The sequence below is a fragment of the Papaver somniferum genome, chromosome 2 (genome assembly GCF_003573695.1).
Source record: "Papaver somniferum cultivar HN1 chromosome 2, ASM357369v1, whole genome shotgun sequence".
NCBI lineage: Eukaryota > Viridiplantae > Streptophyta > Magnoliopsida > Ranunculales > Papaveraceae > Papaver > Papaver somniferum.
In genome coordinates this window covers 63,827,076-63,850,256 of record NC_039359.1, presented here as the reverse complement: position 1 = coordinate 63,850,256, position 23,181 = coordinate 63,827,076, and the positions used below count along the sequence as shown (strand labels likewise).

Sequence of the window (23,181 nt, the reverse complement as noted above, 5' to 3'; positions counted from 1 at the left end):
TTAAGATATCGCCATGTTCTTACTTATACAAAAACACTATATTCCATCATCATCTTCATCCTGCTAAATATCATTTTCCAAAACATACGCACCATCATCCCCAACTGAGGATTCATCTTCATCAGTTCTGAAACACAAAATAGTAGTAAAGGAAAGAGTTAGTAGGCTTGATAATGATGATGCAGAACACTGGAGTCTTTGAAAAGAAAGAAGAGGTGATGGCTGATAGGAAGGTGGTGTGGATGATGAATTTATATTAGAGTTTGTGTCAGCATAAAACAGTAAAATAAGATACAAGGATAATAAATAAATCGACTGTTTAAATTAAACTAAAAAAAATTGACTGTTCTAGGATTGATAGGTCATTCTCAGAAAAGAGATCTTTTATGATTTACGGCAGGGTTTTCCGGTTCCGGGCCGGTACAGTTAAAATGGACCGGGTCTTGTGCAGCTCTAGACAGAATGGAGAAATCAGAATCATGTCAAAGGCAAAATTTTGAAGGACTGTCTTTCTCATCATCAACATGCATGGGTCAAGCCTGGAAAATCAGAAGTCACGTGCATGCCTTTTCTACCCCCAACCCCAAGTCAAGAAACTTGGTAAATTTTATTTATTTTCATTTGAAACTGTGGCATATCACATTGCTTGCGCAGACACACAATCTTAATTAATACGTTCTTGTCAGACAATCCTTTGCTTAAGTTGATACGATAAGCAAATATTAAAGCAGCAATAACATAGTAGAGTAGGGTAGAAGTGACTACACCAAGTGTGATAGGCACAATAGTAGAGGAAGTGACAACACACATCTACAGCAACTGTGTGATCTTGCATGTTTTTAAAATACAGTCTCATCTCGGGAACCGCTCGGCTGCTCATTAGAGATATGTAAATCAAAGTCACTTTGGTGCTGCTAAGTATGATGTTATTAGTTGGGGACAATCAACCTTCTTTGCACACCCACGATGGAAAAGAGAAAAAAGGAAATGAAAAAGGGCATGATTTCTGCATGAATAGTATGTCGTCCACCATTAAGGCACTTAAGTACTTTCAAATTAGTCAAATGCAATCAAAATCACCAATCTCTGTATGTATTATCACAAAAACAAAAAAAAATGGAAGAAGATCAAAATGAAAAGCTGAAATTCAAATAAAAAGTAGTAAATAATTAGTAGTGACGAGAACTTTTATTAGAACTTTGACCAATGGAACACCCACTTGTCTGTGATATGATGAGTATGTATAATGCATTCGCAAATAAGTTGCTGCTGCAACAACCATCTTCACTTCTTCAGATCTCTCTCTAAAGTATTATTACTGCCTGTCTCTTATGTCATCTAGTATATGAAAGTGAAGAGAGAAGTAAACAGAACCAAAGACTGAAGCTATTATAGGCATACTCACAAATGCTTTCAACTTTGTTGACTCTTCTTTTTGTCTCTCTTACTTTCATTCACTCTGCAACAGTTTCATACAAATAGAACAAACCCTAATACCCATGTTTTATGAGTATTTAAACTGTTATAAATACAGGACAGAGGTCAGAGGATGATGGCATTGCATTTCTGAAGAAAGAAAGGGTGACAGATAAAAGATTGATAGGGCATTGTGAGGTCGACCTCACTATTAGTTTTGGATGTATTGATGGTTGAGATATATGATTTTAATGCTTCTTGCCAGAAAGAAGATGATGGGAGACTGGAGAGAAAGAGAGAGAGATCTTTTTGTGGTGACATTTCAAGAGTGTGTTCTGTCATCCCATCATCATGTGTTCAAATGGCCCTGGAGTATTGACTTTTGATTGACTTCGGTTTCGTTTTATGCTAAAACAGACGGTTTGAGAAACAAGATCGGTGTATAAGGGTGTTCTAGAAATCTGTCAAAAATCATCTACAAGTTTCATCCACCCAACAGACAGTGATAAATGGGTTAGTTGAACTCGGGAAAATAAGAAATCATCGATATAATCTCTCTTTCATTATTGTATAGATTACATTTGGTAACAATATACCACTGTTGGAATTTATCCAAGAGCATAACAAAAATTAGCTGCAAAACTTCTTCCGTACTTGACTAATCTGACTATCCTGAGAGGGTTTGTTTTAAGTTTTAACCTCTTCTCTTACTTGTATTGGCTACTGGATATCACATAGGTAGCACTTGCAATTTTATCTTTGCAGGTGAGAAATGAGAAGCTAACCTAAATCTTAAATTTATAGAGCAGGGGAGACACGGCCATGGAATAATCTGACATTCCAATATTGCTAAATTTCTGGTGATCTCAAAAAATAAGTATTGATGATCACATGAAATTTTGTTACAACTCTGACTGGGATTCTTTATCTTCTTCTACAATAGAGCTTGCTTCACTCTTTGCCTGAGTTGAAGTTGTTACAGTCTCTTTTGCATCATCTATTTCCTCACCAGTAATTCTAGCAGTGAATCGGCGTGCTTCTAAATCAAGGTCCGGCCACTCGGTAACAATTCTTTTGGCTCCCTGCTCAGGACAAGAATAGTTATGATTATATGGATTTTGGAGTTAGATATGTGCCGTCTAGCCTAGAATAAATCAAGCAATTTGAAACATATGAACTTGAACCAGAATCCAACAACAAGTCCAAATATGAAGTTCTACAACTCAGAAATACCTGAAGCTTAGGCTCCTTTTTTATGGGATTGTTACAGAGATCAATGGTCTTTGCCCTTGCTTTTGTGGAATTTCCACACCACGACTCACACCACAACCATTCCTGTGGGAGAGAAAATATCGGTACTGAAGATCCTGGAAACATGAAAAGAAATTCTCAGTCCTACTAACTAGGTAATAAAGTGACATTATCAATATGTAATGTACAAAGACACTTAAACTAAGCAAATTAACAACTCATTAGGAATTTGAGATCATTGTCCAAAATGCCTAATTTGAAGAAACAGAACCAATTTGATAGCAACTTTGCTAGGCTCACCTGATCAAGATTAGATAAACTGTTTGGGTCCTTGCTGAGAGTCTCATAAAAAACCCTCAGATTGTCTCCTGCATATAATGCGCTACAGAAAGAATCACGCACGTAAGGAACAGACTGCTTTGTAGAGAGACTTCACAAATCCTAAAATATGTCACAAACCCTAAAGTATGTCGGTAACTACCTTATATGATATGGCCTTCCTCGCAAATGCTCCTTCCAGAATCCCTATACATACATTAAAAAAAAAAATGTAAGCTCAGTGTTTTAATCAGCATAAAAAGTACAGTTCTGGATAGTATTCATGTAGTTAAGGAGGAAATTACTTGTCTCCAAAACCGAAAACCATCCATATCCTTGTTGTTATCACAGAAGGGTGTATAGCCATAAGGTTTTCCTTTCATATCCATGTCATACAGCTCTCCCATATCTGCCCTGACAATTTGATCGGCATCAACGAATATAACCTGCATAGCATGCATCAATATTGTCAGAATCACATCTGTGAAAGACAGATCAGGAAAGGAAAAAACATCGTCGTATTATATAAAATGTAGTAAGTCAAGAAATTAACTGACCTTTTCCAACCAAAGTGGAAAAATAACATCAAGGAACAAAATTTTATATGCCCAAATAATTCTTTTCTTTTCCTTCTGTTTATGCAGCCATGTCGGCCACTTCTACGTGATTAACTCGTACTCGAATCCATACTCTCGTGCCATATGTGGTATAATATTCTATACAAAATAATGAAACAAGAAAACACGTGCTCGTTATAGATTTTACACACTTTTTGAATCCATTTACAAGAAAGTTTTAATTGAAATCTCTTTCAAGTATAGTTTTGAATAAAACCTTAAACTGAGGAGAAAGATAATTCTTGATAAACCAGAACTTCACTGGCCTATGTGTATTCTTAAGAACACTCAAAATCATGATTTTAAGGAACCGTTCATACCTAAAAGAACAGATCCATATAGTTATGAAATTGTTTGATAGAACTGAATATTAGATCTCGGTTCAGATACGAGAGAGAGAGAGAGAGAGAGAGAGAGACTTACAAGTGCCCAGAAGCAACTGAAAATATGTTAATGGTCTTGCCATGTCTCCCATCCTTTCGCTCCTGCAGGAAATGGGTAGCAAGTATTAAGCCAATAAATTCAGTAGTACAGAAAATAACAAACCAAATTAGCAGTCTACGTTTTGTTATTCTCTACTATTGCCCACCTTTTGCACGATCATTCTATATGAATCTGTTTTGCATATATACTAATTATTCTAATCATTTACTTATCATTCTTATTTCTCTCCGTCTAGCATGCATGCAATCCCTGCTTTCTCTTAATCAGAATTGGGAACTGACATCTAAAGAAACCTCATTTCAGCTGTATGTGGTGTTACCATGACGTAGTGACAAGAAGAAGGATACGCTCTGCTAAAAATAGATATAAGTTGGACCTCAACACATTATGGACCAAAATATTTTTATATCGGTAGAAACGTTAGTTTCAAAATTATCCTAAAACGCACAACGAATGCAGCGTTGTTGTTTCTGCCTAGCGGCCTTTATTTACTCTCCACTACAAGGCTTTCACTGTTTGCAATGTACACAGACTTTGAAACCACAGCGCAAGCCTTGCAGTCTTTCATGGTTTTGCTGGTACAATTAACCTATATAACGTCAAAATCCGATTTGTGGTTCAAAAGGTGCATTTGTAGTTCAAATGTTGGCCCATTCTTTAAAAATAAACAGATAATAATTGGGCTTCCATCCCAGTTTGATTTTGATCTTAAGATCAACAATTTCTTTTGCAGATTTTACGGAGACTGAAACCAATTTATTGTACAGGAGAAGTAGATAATTACCACAGAACCTCCTTTCCTGTTTTCATGTTCACTCCCACCAATCAATCCAGATGCCCATTTCAGCAAATTTGTATTCCATCTTTTGGAATTCCCCTGTAAAAGATTAACAGAGAAGATAGATTCAAAGGAATATACAAAAAAAAAAAAAAAAAAAAAAAAAAAGAGAGAAGAATACTGTAACTCATGGACCAGTCTCCTAGAAACTAACTTACAGGGCAGGATTGTCAGAGAATCTAGGTGATGTGGGACTTTTTTAACACTACCATTTGCAAAGCTAGGCCTACACGCAAACAACTTCTTACTTGGGCCAAGAAAAACAGAACTAAACCCAACAAGTGACCGTTCACTAAATACCTGGTCTGACACGACGTTGAAAACTGTGGACACAACTCTCCTTGAAAACCAGCTTACAATTATATACTTCACACATCCAACGACTTGGACAATTTCTTACAGAGAAAAGTACATGCTATAGCAGGTATATACAAAACCTAACCTTCCTTCCGTCCAAGTTGTTAGCATCATCAGATGAAGATAATAACTGATCATGCTCCCTACCCTTTTTCTTCACTACTTCCAAGTGCACTAGTTTACCCCGCAAATCATCTATGGTTATCTGCTTTCTGAATGGTAGGACTTCATCTCCATCTTCGTGTTCCTTAAGTACATATAGGTCAGAGCTTCTACCAGGCGCAAGTTGCAGGTACCAAACCCCAGGAGAGGCTTTCATTTGAAAGTATCCTAAATTGGCCATGACAAGCGTATCAACCAAGTGGGCCCTGCTCTTAGTGCCAAGAATCAACTGAAGACCTCGAGGTGCTTCATGGTCTTTTTCAGAACAATGACCTGGTCATGAAATGTTCATCCATAAGAAACATATTATAATTACAGACACAATAACTGGAGATCATTCCTCAATAATGCAAAACCTTCAGGGAGCCAGTGGACATAAATTTAGTGAAGACCTGCATAAGTTAAGAATTACCAGTAAGAACAAGCGATTCAAGTTCATAGACGGCTTGTAATGTCCGTGTATCACCTAGGTTCTCGAGCACAATATTATCCAAATCACATCTGAAACATGATGAACAGATAAAAGGATTAATATTTCATGCCTTGGTTGTATTGGGAAGAGAAAAATAAGGAAATTTAAAGCAAACAATTTTACTACTTATGTTTGGTAGAAACATACACGGCAATAACAGGCCTGCACAAGCCATGGCTCGGGAACATCCAGATTCATTGTCAGGGTTTCGGACAACGGCATATTTGCAAAGAATGCTTTAGGACCATTAATTGCAAAGTCAGAACTGCTAAGTCATCCTATAAACAAATGTAACAATTAGGATAATACACACAGAGAACATTAAACTTGTATGAAAATGCGAAGTTGTTGAAAAGGCATTCACAATACCATTGTTGGCAATACAAATCTGTAATAATTTTCAGAGGAATGTCAACTAGGGAACTCTGCCATAGACAAGAACATGAATGTAAGTTAGATAAAAGTGATATGATAAGCTGTGAAGAAAATTGAAGAGACTAATATATATACAGATAGATAGATATTTAAAACTGGTAGCGTTCTACTTTTGCTTTATGCTTATGTGAGAAGTTTAATGTCTTGTTTGCAGGAAACAAAGTACTTTTAAGAGCCTTCTACTACTCACCATTGGAGTAAGCACAATCCTTGGTTGAACGAACTTGGAAAGTAAGCGAAGGAGTGGAGCAAGCTTTTGACCCAATGGACTTAATGGGTCAATGACCGCATCAATATGAATACTAGCGTCGTCATTGTTAAAAACAACAGCACTATAAAACAAAAAATGAAAATCAGAGTTGACAATAGAGGCGAAATTTTAAACAATATAGACTGTTATAACTTATATGCCAGTGAAATAACAAGCAAAAGAAAAAACTCAACTCAACAGGTATCATATTTAAAAAAAAATGTAATTTTTAAAGATGTATGCCTAAAGAGAGTTGGTTGCAAAATAAAAACTCAAAATTTTATTCAACCACGACTACAAGGTGACTAACAACACTGCATCAATAAGAATCATCTTGTAACAGGAACGACAGTATTCCCTTAGCTAAATCACAAAGAGGTTTCCCATAGCTTAGTCAACTAGTTACATAAAATGTATTTATAAAACGAGACATTGTTCAAACAATCTTTAAAGGCATGCTCTAGGGGATGCAAATCGGAAAAGGTACCTTCCGAAGAATACCTATAAAACTATCAACTTTTAACATAATTAAGGTAATCTGAATAGTTTATACCTAATAAACGTCATAATAGAATATAAACTCGATATATACTGGACCTAAGATGAAACTCAGACAAACTAAAGGATTTGAGATATCTTAAATTTGTATAACATAATATTATCAGGAGTCGGTGACTATATATCCTTAAAATTTAAAGAAATAGGATACCTGTATTTGGCATTCAGAACTACAAAACGAGCACTTTCAGAACTCCGCTCCCGCATAGCCATTGAAGAAGAAACAAACATGATTAGGTCGCTAAGGAATTTACTGCAGGTACCATTTAAATTAGAAGTTAAAATCTTCCACCTTAATATCATATAAAGTTTATAAACACAGTATGATGAGTAAACTCATAAGATAATAATGAAAGCAAAATACACAAGCTCAAAAGCTTAAATAGATAAATAAACTGAAGCAAATCAGATGAAAGCAGTTCCAAAAAATTAACAGAGAGAAAAGGAGTTGAAATAAGAAACACAGTTTTGACAATGACAACATTTGTCACATAATGGCAACCAAACTAGGCACCATATAAACAATTTTTCAGTCAACCAAACTCTAGAAGGAATATGTAAGGCCACCCAAAAACGATACACCATCATTATCTCCTTCTGGCATCAGCATCTAGTCTAATTGAAATTCCTAAGACTGGAGACCAAGATCAACAAAAACACTTACTGCTGACCCTTCATTGTTCATTGGCTTTACTGCAAAGAAAGGTCTGGCCTATCCGCTTGTAAACTGAGTGGTTTCTCTTTCAATTGAAGACATGTTTTGCTCACTAGATTTTTCAATAGAACTGTATCAGTGATCCTCGAAATTCCATCAAGTTCAATCATGGATCGTTCCCGTATCATTTCAGTGGAGGATTAGGATTTGTTTGGCAGAAACGTACAATTAGGGCAAGGATTGTGCAAGATATTCAATGGAAATGACAACAGAGCTCATAGAACAACAAAGAGGTTATCACAATAACATGCTAATACATAAACAACATTGATATTGACAGACCTTGTAAGCATATCCGGGTCCATATCATCCCACTTTGTTTCTTCGACAGCTTCCATTATGTGTTTTATTCTTTGTCCAAACTCTACTGATTCCAGAAGATCAAGATCATATCGCGAAAAAGTGCTCCTGTGGGCAGGAAGCATGATCTGTAATATCGAATAAGAAAATGTAAGCAACAACGAAAATATTTAATGCAACTCCACCGAAATCCATAGGGTAGGTTTCCCAACCTAACAACAACCAAATATAAATCTAACACCCACCCTTCCATTAGTGATCACTCCAGTAGCGCCAAAGTCGAGCCCCATTTCTCTATATAGAAATTGTGAAACCTGCATATGGAATATGAGAACTCAATTAACTTATACCACACATGCTATATGTGATATTCTAAGGCCTCGAGCAATAAATTTCAAGAGGCAGTTAATATTGGATTTCGGAATCTAAGTGGAGATGCGAAATACAGATTAACTACTAAACTCTTTGCAACAGAGAGAACATAACATCAATCACGAATCCAGCTCACCTTTAAAGTTATTTATCTCAAAAGAAAAGTCATACGTCAAAAGAAAAGTCACAAGAAAGAAAATGAGTACAGCTTTTCAAACGGGAAATTACAATCACAGTACAGCGCATAAAAACATACCTTATCCAAATGGCTCCTAACCAATTCTTTGGAAACATCTGATAGAGAAGCTTTAAACTCTTCTGCAGGCAAGTTATTTGCTTTGGCTAGCTCAATAACTTTCTCTACGAACAAGGGACTCCCAGAGTCCACCGTAAACAGATTGTCCCTCTCAAAAAGTACACATAGCTGGTCCAAGAACTCCAACACATTTTTTTTATAACTGTGTCCAATAAGAAAATAACTTTTAGCTTTATAGGTGTGTTGAACAGAAACTGCCAATTTATGGAGAGGAAAACTCCAATAATTAGAATTATCAGAGACATGACAAACTTGAATTTGGCTACAGTGAAGTGGAAAACGTTCACAAAAAGAGGAGTTAGTGATCCTGCAACATCTGCGGGCTCTTTTGGATCCCCCCATCTGCATTAGCATAACCCCTTTCCCGTTCAGATAACAACATATAGAAGAACAGACATGAAAATAAGGAATATAACGAGAGGCGCAATTGGAAAATGAAGAATAATAACCAGGTAATGTATTCCTCCGCGGAGTAAGTTTATCCCTTTTTTCGATGTTAGGTTGACAACAAGGATGAGTTACTGGCTTCACATCAATAACAGCTGAAACATATGTTGAACCATGAGAAACATGCGCAATAAATGACCCAGGGTAACAGCACTTATGGCAAGTAAGTAGTAGTATCTGAAGTTTCAGCAAGTCTTACTTCCAGGAGAGTGCAAGTAACTTATATCATTTAGCACAGAATCACTTCCAAGAATGGAGGCAGCAAGCAATCTAAACTTTTTCTGATTCTTCCCCTCACCAATAATCTACATCATCACATAAGAATGGAAGAGTTAGCTAGTTGACATGCTTAATAGAAAAACAAGACTACCTTAATCCAAGATAGGAGGGTCAAGTACTTGACGGAAAAGCAGATGTACATGTGGATTGTAGCGACGATAGCCATTTTCAGCAAGAAAATGGTCCAGAACATCAGTGTGCGAGTTTATATGACCATAGTAAACTTGTTCCTGAACTCTGGGTAGCTCATCATTCATAGCATTTACCACAGCATCCTAAACAAGGTTGGATTTCAAAAGCATTATGATGAGTTGTCACATATATTCGAAAAATACAAATAAAGGTAGACAAAAACATGAAACCCTCGTAAGACACATTTGGGAAAAGATCTACGGTGCAAAAAAAAAAAAAAGCTGTAATAACGATGATGATCTAACTGTACAAACACACCTTATATGCACCTTTTTAGAAGAAGACACAAGAAAACACGATTCCGGGCATAAAATGGGCTTTTGGTGATACAAAGTACTGTATAGACATTTCTTGAGGAGTGCGGCTAACTAGGGGTTAATACTTGAAAATGGAGTCGGAGTGCTAGAGGTAAGAATCATAACTATTTGCAGATTAACCTAATAGCACCTAGGGTATTCGGCAAAAACTCTCAACAAAAAAAAAAGGTTGAACGAACTAAGCAGTATGTCAACATATAGGAAGCCACAAAGGGAGATTAACGAGAAAACCTTAAACAGGAAAGATCCATACAACATCTACAGTTGCAACCGTAATATGATGCAAAAACTATGAATCAGTCACAACCCCAGGTAGCTAAACATGTCTGTCAAAAATGCCATTACATACCTCAGTTGACTCAGAGACAGGCCCGTTCATCAAGAGGCAACATTTCAACTTAAACAAGCCAAGGTTGAAAACCAAAAGGGAGCTTTCTTCAGCTCTCTCCTTGAACATCAGCTCCTTCTGAAGTTTCAGTAATACATCTTGAGGTGGAGATTTTACCTTTGGTCTGTGCAAAAACAGATACTATCATTAAGCCAAACAAAATAACACAATACATGATGATAAAGAACTCGTACGGTGTTTAATATAGATTAAGTAAGCAAATAATTAATCTGCACTGATGCTTGGATGAAATGAATTTCACTGAAGATCCCAGTACTTGACATACAATATTGTTTCAATAAATGCTCCTTCAACATGATGCACCTCAAGTGTTTCTTCAGTAAGATCTTCCTCGCTTCGCAATTTATTTACCTGCAAAAATATGTACAGAGTTACAAAACACAATAGAGCCTGCTGATCCACTATGCTAAATTCCAAAACCAGAATGATTAGACTTGTAAGAAAAAGTGCAAATCACCCGACTCACATTGCTCAGAAACTGGAACGCCAGCCGAGGCCCATGATTCTCCTCAATATATAAGAATAGACGTGTAATCTGCACATGGATATAGAATTAACCCACAGTTTAGTTGTCCAACACAACCAAATCAAAACAGAACGAAACATAATGGAAAAATGAAGCAGGCAGTTGATTGTAGATGAGTGATATCTTTATGGTTATAAAGAGCACTCGTCTATCGCCCTTTTCTTCTTCTTTTATTTTGAAGCATCGTCGATCACCCTTATGGACAAAGACCATTTCATCTTTCATACAGCTTTATTTTTTGGTTGACGATGTAATTTGTAATAAGATAATAAATATGCTACTGCCAAACCTAAATTGACCAGGTGCTGCATGAAAATAATTTCAAACATGTTCATCCAGGTACGTTGGAGAAACTTATGGATTTGTGATTTTGTTGATTTTGAAAACTAATAAAGATGTATTTTCATTATTTCAAATTCAACAAGTGAGAGTTGTGATTCAAGACTAGTAAACAACTTCATTATGCTCAAACATGTGAACAACTTCTAAACCCTGCCACCTTTATGCTGATGAAGAACAAACACAGTAATTCAGAAAAACCAAAATAAAAATTACAAATATAAAAAAAATGGAATCTCAAGATAACAAATTACCAGGCTGGATATATCCTCCATACTGTCATCCTTCCCTGCAGAGGATAGAGGTAGTTCACCAGCTTGCTGTTCAATCTTCTTGATCAACTTTGCTGAGTAGAGTATGACACCAAATCTTATGGGAAAATTATTTTCATACATTGATAAAATCGTGTCCACAGGCTGAAAGATGCTAAAATGAAAAAAGAAAACAACAAATCTTAGTGACCTCAGCAGAAATACAATAATAATGAACTGGAAATAGTCAGGGAAACTAGTCTGCCTCAGACCCGCAGACAGAAGCTGGATCAAAAACATAAACTGCATGAAACAAATTTTTGCTGATATATCTCATTTGGCCAGGATAAACTGGCATCAAAAGCTACAATAGGAGAAGGAACAGTGTCAAGTTCTGAGCACAAAACATGATAGCAAGGATTGAAATAAATGAGCTCTGAATCCACACATAACAAAAGTAAGGACCTACATCATTTAAGTTGCTCCTCCATCGCTTGTACAAATCATCCTCCTCCAGATTGTTGAGATAACGAACGTGGGTTGAACAAAAACAAACCCGAAAGGAACACGCTTCAGAAGGTAGTACAGTTGACAGAAGTTTTTTTATAGTCCGTCTTGGAATCTGAAAAGGTTATTGAGTTAATAACTTGGAAACTTGGCTCCTCAACAACAGGTAAAACAAGTTAGCGAAGATCAAACATAAAAACTGCATCGGTGATAAAGCATGGTAAAGGCTACGGTAAAGTTCCTCGTAACTGAGAACCACATAGCAAAGGTTATGTCGATCATCCAGACATTCTGGTATTCAAAGAAAGAAAACTTCATAGGAAGGACTTTGGCTTACTCTCTCTAACATATTACAACAAAGAAGCAATCAAGTTTACCCAACCTCCTATTTCCCCCCTACTTTTCCTCCCCTCTTAATCGCTGGCATACAAACCAAACTATCTACTATGATAACTACATCATCACATACCAAGCAACCACTAATATTTTCAGTCAGAATCTTGTTTGTAACGAACCTGGACCCCGCCAAAATACTGAGGATGGCAAATGGACCATTACATGTTGTCCAACAGAAAAAAAAAATTACTTATCTGCAGTAACTAACACAAGCATTTTTTGCACTCGCAACTAACGGCACACTGAAGAAGGATATCACATATAAAATGGCCAATCCTTAAGCATTAAAGAACTGACTTATTCGGGGAAGGATCACATGTACACAGATGCTAGTGAACTGGAAATGATCCGAAAACACTATAAGAGGACAGCACACGACATTAAGAACAACTGACTTATTCGGGGATAAGGATGGAGAAAAATAGATAAAATTATCTAATTATTACCAATACTGATTGAGGCTGTCACAATATGACCAAATCATTAACAGATGTAAAATTAAGGCATGAAGGAGTGGAAGGCTGAAAATCTTAAGGTAAAAAAGAGAACTTGCTTTACTACCTGAATAAAAGATACTGAAGAAATCATGTGTGGATAATTGCGAAGATGGGCTAACAGAAAAGGTATGCCATCTATAACTAAAATAAATTCAAGTCAAACTGAAGATTGACTGGAGTTTAGGCTTTGGAAAATGAAGCTCGCAAGTAAAGCAGTAAACAATATTACTGACCTTAAATTTTGAAAATCGGTCAGCCAAAGAGATTTCCTGATGAACCATGTCAAGCAACCTGAGGCAATAAGATACCCCAAATTAAAAAATAAAACAATAAAAGACGAAAGATATTAAGCAGAACCAATCAGGTGGGGCCTTAGGTGGGAGACGATGAACCTGCATTAGCTAGCTGAATATATATTTTGTACAAACGAATACTGATTATAAAATATTCAGGTATAACCAAAAGAACGAGCAATAATCTTTGCCAAAAACATATTTCTAGCTAGGTTAAGAAAACATTTACAGAAATAATTGGAAACTTGGTTGAGCACTGCCAAGTTATAAATAAGAGCCGTCGTCTTAATGAAGAGAAAGTTCATAATATATGAGCGACATAAGTAATACCCTAAAGAACATGAATGTAACTAACAACTTCTAGTTTACACTCCAACCTCATGGACAATTGCCGATTTCACTTATCAGACAATCTTCCCACTTCTAACAGTTGAGAGCCGATCCGAAAATGTCTGTTCATATGACATCAATGGTACGAGAAATCCTATCAGCATTTAATCTTGTGCTACAACACTGACCCCAATATGCAGATATTATCTAGAGTTTTCAGTCTGTTCAGATAACTTTAAAATCTCCAAATTTCTTCTTTTTTTCACAATGTTGTGGGCAAGAAGATAAAGTTCAAACGCTATACCACAAGCTCAAGACAAGTGAGCTGGCACTTTATGCCCAATTTCATGATAGAGCGTAAAGATAAAGGATAGGATGACCACTCACTGCACGTTTCAGGAGTAAATTTTTTTGTAGAAAGTAGCAGATAAATATATTTGTGCGTGTGTGTATGTGTATGTGTAGAGAGAGAGAGAGTCGAGAAACATTACAGATACAGATCAATATCTTCGACATTGATTAAAGCACCATTCACAGCCATTAAGGACTTTCCAGGAGGAATCATTCGCCGGTTAGATAGAATTTCCTCCTTAATAGACTCATTGATCTGGCAAATTGAAAAGAAGAGATTAAGTGGCATCAATAGAACACAGGTAACTATGACAAATACTTCATACATTTACGACACAAAATCCTGCCTAAGAAGATGCTATACCTTCATGCGTGACAGGGATGAAACTACAGTAGGAAAATTTTGGTTGATCTCCTGCATCGACTGCAAAGGATCAGAAGCATGAACTATCCTCTGTGCAGTTTGGTGCCCTAAATCTGTAAAAAGGATGGATATTAAAAAATTGCAGAAAAAATATGAAGACTACAAGTCGACAAATACAATGAAACTCACCTTTTAATTCCCAAACATCCAGTGTTTCCGATACTGTTGAGGATAAAAGATAATCTCTAAATGCCATTATTTCAGCTGTCATCTCAGGCTTGCGCTCCTGCAAATTCAAAGAAAGCACACAAATTACAGTTGCAACAGTAACATTTTGAGCTTTCATTCTTATTCAGAAAAAGTCAACGAACAACAAGATGTTGTAACAAAAAAAAAATCCAATACAGAACACTGGAATTGAGAAAAACACCCCAAAATAAGTCGATCAAGATTATAATATATCTCAACAGAGATATTTTGAAGAGGGGTGATACATCAAATCATGGCTCCATGTCGACAAGATATCATCAGTAGAAAACAAAGAACAACACCTTCAAGACGAGCCTACAGCTACAAAGTTACATTTTACAATTCACCAGGAGCTAAACTATTACACACTTGTAGGTCACAGTACTAGAAAATAAAGCCTACAAACCTATGGTTCCGTCAAGTTTGACCACCTCTTTATGATTACGTAATACAAACCCTGAATAGCAACCATAATATGATTGGAAAAAAGGTTCACTACATTATATGGTAAAAATGCAGGCATATTTATCATCCACAACCACATTATGATGGGAAATTAATGTACTAGCCAACACCACAGGTTTCTCCACATGGGGTTTCTTTTAAGTTTAACAAAGAAAGGTACTATATATATAGGAAACGGGGATTTCATTTAGATTTTAAAATACAAACCAATATTTTCGAGAATATGAATCCTCTAACATCTTGAGCCAGGTCTTCAGTCTGAGGATCTTCTAGAGTAACACCTGAAAACTGGATAAAGTAATGTTAAAACTGGCTCATGTTGAGATGTTGATATACATAATTACACATGATCAAAATCCAGAAAGATTCAAATTTCTACCCTAATAACCGTAGGTAGCGATAGGAAACTATATGTCAGAGATAAAGGCAAAACATCCATATAAAAAACTCAATTTTCGAGTCTTGCAGTTCTAAAAGCAAGATGTCTAGATAACTTATACGGTTCAGTTATTACAGCACAAGCAACTTCTGAAGGCTTCCAAACATGAGAAATAATAACACAAAAGGAGGCTTCTACTGTCATATGACTAAAAGATCAAAACAAGTGAATGTATGAATTATCTCATAGCAGTACCATGCCCATGCTTTTTCAATACAAAGAAGAAAAAGTAAATGTACATATGTTGCTTCTTGGTAGGTATCTGGTTAGTGGCAACCAAATTTTCTGCATACGTAAGAAAACAAAATAAATATTGTCTGGAGCTTTTAGAAAATGAACTAATGCCTGGCTATACCAAACTAGTTAAAGTATTAAGAGACAGTATAATGGCAGATACATATTGACCACTAACAATATAGAAACAATATCTCATGATAGACTGATGTACACCAAGACTGTATCAAGCATTGATGAAATAAAAAAATATATTTGTCTTAAATGACGATATTAAAGTTGAAATAATTGTACTTGAAATAATGCTGTGTTAGCAAGTGTCTCATTGCTTAAATGTTTACTAAAGGCAATCCCTAAAATTTTGTTGAGCAGAATAAAGTGTATGATCTGATTAATGCAGTGTCTGCTTTGGGTTTAGAAGAAAGGTTTAGAATACTTAAGAAGAAACATAAAACACCTAAAATGGGTCTCAAAGGAGTGTCCTGGGCAACATGTACAGATTTTAGCAATTGAAATCCCTACCTGAAATAAGTCCCAAGTTGAGCGAACATATATGAAGAGAGAGTAAAAATTATATTCAAGTATTCAACAAGAGAAGCAAGTCGACAGGGTTACAAGGCTAATGTTATCTGTCATATTATAGTATAGACAATTTTACTTAATATTGAGTGCTGGTAGTGAAGACACGACAAACAACTCTTAGTTAAAAACCATGAATCTGATCTACAAAGAAAACTGGCCTAGCCAGCCAATCGAGACAATTGAGATTATACTAGCAGGACGCAAGATTGCATCGAATTACAAGCTCGACATCATAAAACTACAACGTGCTGACCGCTCAGTAACTAGCTGTATGATGCTAAAAATTAATGATACCGACCTTTTTTATTGCACTGTCGTCCATAGCTTTGTACTCCATATTTTTCAATGCAAGTTCTACACCATAACCACCCAAGTTAAGGGCATCCCCTGTACCAACAGCACCACAGGAGCCAGTTGTTGCTTCACATCCAGAAGGTAATACAGGCCTGACAACGTATTTAACTCTTCCCTGGATACATTAGGAGTTACTTTAGCAGCAAATGAGCCTAACAGTACCTAGAGCCTAAAGTTTCAATTTTAACCAACCAATAGCATCAAGTAAAAGGTGACATGGTAATGAGATGAGTGAAGATTTCAGACAGAACAACATAAATAAGTAGAGGACATCTGAAAGGAGTTATTAATAATGAAGACAACTCCAGACCATCTAAAGCTAGAAAATCTTAAGTAGGGACAGACATTACAAATCAAAGGATATAAGCACCCCGTGCCTGATAAAAGAGACGAAGACGGTACCCCATGCCATGCAGAAAAGACAAAGACAGTAACTAGGGAAACAATGGGGTATAGCATGAGCCCTAAATTCTGTAACCTCATGATAATACAACAACACTATAAAATGAAACAAAAACGGTTGATACAAGATCAGTTAGATTTATTTGCTGCAAAAAATGCACTATCATTCAAGGAATAGATCAGACAACTTTGGTATTTAAGCAACTACAGCTAGAAACCTTCGTGAACAGCCAATGTGAGTTCGCTATACGAATAAAAAAATTAGAGAAGCAATGGTGTTATTATAATATAAATATATGGCGGATAAGTTGCAGAGTTGCAGGGCTGACACTATTCCAAATTCTGATAAGATACAGGTACACTAGCAAACACTCGCCATAAGAGAGCTTCAGGGCGTCTACATTCTTTTATGACATCAACCTTTCAATCCAACTATATTAGTTTTCCATTCAACCTTTAAAGCCAGACATTAAAATAACGTTACCCACAGAAAAAATACACCATGATACACATGCATTGTTGACTAGAAGGTTCAAACAGACCTTTCGAGATGCTTCGGCTAGATCAACGTGAAAAGCTTTAAAACAATTTGCACCAAGTGCCCCATACAAAATCGCAACTGTACTCTCAGTAATGGAATCAAAATGCACATGATCAAAATCATAAATTTCAGGCGTCTCAAATGAATCTCCAGACCTGGTAACAGAAGAGTAATTTTCATAAGGATGCAATTTTCAACGCGAGTTATCCTAATGAGATAAAGTGATGAGAAAAGGAAACAAAGAGAGAGCAGAACTTACGATCCCGTGTGCGAGCCAAGCCACAATTGCAATTCGGAAAAATCAGAATACAGAACCGCACCAGTATCAACCCAGCAACATTTTCCATTAGGACCTTCTGGATTCATGCCTATCAACATGTTATCTGCTCCTTTGCTTCCAAAGCTCTCAACACCTTCTTCTAGAGTGTCAGCAGCCACATGCCTCGAGTTGGATTCATCTGCTTGAGGAAAAGAAGATATAGATTCTTCGGCTAACTGCCGATAAAGCACTAATCTGGGGGATGATGACCGGAGAGTGAGAGAAAACTCAAATATTGATGATAAAGGTTCACTGAGAAGGGAGCGTCCAAGTTTGGCAATTTATTTAGCACAATGTTTGGCTGAAGAGGTTTCAGAATCATTCTGGGAACGTAGCCAGACCTCAACGAATTCCTAGAACAAGTCCTTCCATTCTTTAGAAAGCAATTCACTATCAAGAAAACACAGAATTAGAAATTATCGGAGGTGAACGCTTGATAGCTGTAGAGAAACATCAGAAGCAATTGAATGACATGTGAAAAGGTTGACGTCAAGCAGTCTCAACAATATTTTTAAAGGGTTAGACTATTACATTCCCACACCTAAACCGTCAAACGCCACAGACGATTGCACATAAATAACACGAGCAGAAGATACTAACAGAGTCGAATGCCCCACAAAAGTATATTTGGTTCAAAAGATATAAAAGAATCTAGAACAATTTGAACAATGAGCATGCAAATAAAATTTACCATAACAAACTCATCGAGTCGGAAATAAAATACCTTTCCTGCCCGAATACAGAAGATCCATACCCTTCTCAGTTGCATATATATTTACACCTATCCTAAGTAGCGTCATTACCATCTCTACTTTATTATCAACTTCATTAGTTCATTTCATTCTTATCTCAGTGCATGTAATCATGTTCTCTGTTGAATCAGCTAACATTGATATTGTCAACCTAATACCACCTTAGAATCTACTCATGTTACTTTCATGTTCAAAATTCCTAGTTGTTTGAAAGAATTAATTGCAGCGATTACCAAGATGGAAACCCTCTCTGTTGACCTCAACATGTCACTCCATATTGTTTTGGAAGTCTCGGGTGACTTCAGACAATTTAAGATGTTTTTAAAATCCCATACGTCCTGCATAATTTAATCATGATAGTTACTGAGAGGCAACTCTCTATGTTGGTCTGTGTATATTGCGCCTAAACTGTTTTGAATTACTTCAAATTCATTTAACTTTCAAACTACTTGAATGGTGTGTACAAAATTTCATTTCAAAGTAGGGTGACTCTTCAATGATATGCAATGTCGGACTAGGGTCACTTAGTATCCAGAAGCAGGGGGCGAGGATATTCCAACAATTCAAAGATACACTAAGAAATTTATCAACAGGAGACAAAGGATGAATCTAGGAAGAGATAAAATGAAAGAGTGTAACATACCCGGCTTCTAATAGTAATGGAGTTCCAGACCACTTAGCACGAAGGGAAACCTCAACATTCTTTGGGCGTCGATTCTCAGAAGCTACAGGACTTCCAGACAAGCCTAAATAAAGAAAATAGAATAGAAAATCCTCTTACGTGTTGCTTGGGTACATGAAAACCATCGCTTTAGCTCCCTACACAATTAAAACTAAACACGAGTTACCTCATCGATAAAATCAAACATTATAAAATTCACAAATACAAAGGAACATACATGTTACATAGAAGAGCAGCACGTTCCACACCATTGTAAACCATTGTAATCCATGGGTGCAGAAAATATGTTACACCGAAACGTTCTTGTTGTGGCACTTATCCTTGAATATTTAAAGAAACAAGTATTCAACAATCATGGTTTTCCAAATGAATCTGCCGGTATAAAGAACAGGTTTGGCAATCATGGATAGTGGTTTATAGAAAACAATCTCTTTCCTATAGTGATTAACCTCTACCTATGAAGGGGATACGTACCAATCCTGACACTAAAAAAACACCATTTAGATAAAACATTCGCAAATCGCAACTTACCTCTAAACAGACCTAAGAAAAACATATAAACACAAAGTACCCATTGCTGGACTGAGGTTCATTCGTGGATGGAACAAAGTACAAAATAGAATATGCATTTCAAGATAAAAGATGAGTCACTTGTAAACATGCATTGGAATAAGAATTAAAATCATGCATACCTGGTATGTGGTAATACTGATAGGAATCCTAGCAGCAGGCACTTGTCCTTTTGTCACATCCCTTCTCTGGTTTACTTTGTACTGTAGACTTTTCTTTGTTGAGAAACTCAAAATCAGTTTGCAATTTCACCTTCCCCTTGTTAAGTTCTCTAGAGATTCAACATCTTGATCCTCATCGTCCGATAAAGTAATAACTTCTCCGGTGGTGGTGCAATTTTGCTTATCAATCTCCTACACCAAACAAAGAGAAATTGAGGGAAAAAAAAATCAAAATCAAAATCAAAATGAAATGAAATTGATTGAAAATGGAGATGATGACAATATAAGTTACAACTTCTGTCAATCCACACAGATTTTCTTATTAGAATCCATTTTGAACTTAAAATGAAGAAATTTCTATTTCAATTGGAACCATCTTTATAGATATTACAAAGTTGCTGAACCAACCTACCTTATTTGGAAGTTGCTGCTTCCTTGGTGCCATTCCTCCATTAGAATTACCATGAACAATCTGTAACAACTACAAGATGATACAAATATCGAAGCTTTTTTCCCCCAACAACAACAACAACTCTAATTTTCATAAACCCTAATAAATAAAAAATTGATTGGAAATGGAGATGATATTACAACTAATTTATTTAGAAGTTTAGGGTTACATTCCGAAAGAGAGTTAATGAAGTTGATTCAAGTTAGGGTTTTAAATGTGAGTCTTGGTTCTTGAAAGAGAGTTAATGAGGTCGGCTCCCGTCTGTCAATGCATACCTCACTCTGACTCTCTCTGTTTCTCTCTCGCTTCTTATTTTTGGTTTCGTACAGCAAAGATCAAATTTCTTCCCTTTACCATGGGTGGGCCTTTGAGGACGGTTGAGAAGCACGGACCACCTTGACCATACCTGGTTTTTTGCATCTCTCAAATTATTATCATTTATTTTGTTTATTTTTTTATACAAATCAATAAAATTTGGTGGACTTATCACCCAGTCTCTCGAAGTTTTAAAAGTTCTTGTATGCCTAGTCATCTTATCAGCCAACTTATTATAATTTCTCATAATGAACTTGCAGCATCATAGAGGGTTACTGCTAAACAAAAATTTGATATCTAGAATAAGTGATTGATTTTATCGTACAACTTTGTGATAATCTCCAACGATTTCTTATGTTATTGTATGTGCGTCGAGTTCGAAACACGCATGTTGTATTCCTGCCTCTTTTTCCCATTCCAAAGGAAGCACTAGACCCCTACATTTAGCGTGTTCTGTGTTCGTATATTCATTTGCATAGAAGCATCTCCCATGTTCATATGAATCTGCAAAATTACGGACTATTAGTCCAATGCATGTATTATGAATATCATGTTGTTTTTTGTATGAAGCATCACAACAAATAGAATAATAAGGAGCTGCAGAGGGAGTCTAGTGAGGTACGTATCTTATGCATTGTTGGTCACTGATTGCTTTTTTGTGTTTCATCCTCATAGCTATTCTCGTCCCTATATTTTACAGTTGTATACATTTAACAACACTAACTAGGTTAGGTCTTATATCCTGAAAAATGTTGTTGCATCGATCTTTCCAAATCTCTCATGTTATATTTGTCATTCTAACTATCCAGCCTTCAACTAGATCATTCATTGTATCTGTAAACCAACTTCGTATCCATGTTGCTACACTATTGCCGTTATTTTGTATATTGTGACAAGTACCTGGAACCGTAAACCAGATAGCTCTCGAAAAACTGCACTCTGTAAGTATAACCAACTATCATCAATGAACAAGGAACAACATCCTATCAAGCGATTTAACACAACAAAGATAAGTGGAGAGGAGATGAGGTTGAGATCCTTCTCTCCATAGACGAGCACATATTGTCATGTGGAGACCAAATTATTGCTTGTGGGTCCCTTTGATGAACATGCGGAGCTCAAGAGAAGTTATCCACGTTTTTGGATAGACTTGTACCGTTCAGGCCCAATTTTGCTATCCATGAGTGTATTTTGAGACGCAGAGAAATAGGCTTGAGACCTAGGTGAGGATTGTGCCTGAGTTTTATGCATGTAAAACTCGTAAGATGAGATGACTCAGTTTGGATGAGACCGTCTAAGGTTTGGCCAACGAGACTGAGGATGTCAGAGATTTAGCTAGCTGACGGGTCTGAGGTTTCCAGAGATTTATCTGACAGGCATGAGGTCGTCTGAAATTTGGCTGACAGGTCTGAGACTTTCAGTTTTTTAACTGACGGGTCTGAGACTGTCAGATATTTAGCTGATGGGTTGAAGTATGTTCGAGACTTGGCAAACGTTATGGAATCTCTTTGAAGTTATCTGGGACATGTTTGGCAGAGAAAAGAAGGCTTGCACGCCTGATAATGTCTTTGTGAGACTTCGGCTCACTTGTCATTGACCAGTGTATCTTGCAGAGATGTTCTAGGAATCTTTTGTGTCCTTATTTATGGGGCCCACATGATCAGTGTACCTCAGAAGGATGTTCTAGGAATCTGTCGAAAGGTCCAGAGGAAGAATAACTAGTGTATCTCGCGGGGATGTCCTAGGAATTATCCGGAAGCCTCGGTAAGTCGAGTCAGATCCTAGATTAAACATGACAAGTGTATCTCGCAATAATGTACTAGGAGTAAGTCCTTGATCACAAATATGGTGAGTCGTTCTTATGGGAGACACGTATGTCTCTTCTCTCGGTCACAAGTTTATCGCGGACGTTTTACGCATATATAGAGCCTACATGACCAGCAGTATCTCGTCGAGGATGTATACTAGGAATCATGGCATCACAATCACCTGCGTCTCGCGAAGACATGCTGGAATTATGGTTGTTATTGTTCATAAGTCTGTCGGGGACGTTTTACGCTTTACAGAACCTACGTGACCAGCAGTAACTCTTCGAGGATGTGCGCTAGGAGTGACGGCATCACGACCAGCAGTATCTCGCAGGGACGTATACTATAAATCGTGGCTATGGGTGCCTTGAGGACCAAAGGCTTAATCTCTCCCGTGAGAATAGAGTTTTCTATGGTCTTGAAATGATACTTTTTCTCCTTATCCAAATTTCACCATCTACAAATCTGTATGATAATCCCAAAACAAACCTCTATCGTCCAAAGATATTAATCCGTGTGAGTGCACCTTATCACCGTC

The 23,181-nt window shown here is 36.7% G+C and overlaps 1 pseudogene; it reads right to left on the bottom strand.

The window, feature by feature from the left end:
• Positions 1-1,934: 1,934 nt before the first annotated feature.
• On the bottom strand, positions 1,935-22,017 carry LOC113351227 (annotated as a pseudogene).
• Between the last annotated feature and the right edge of the window lie 1,164 nt (positions 22,018-23,181).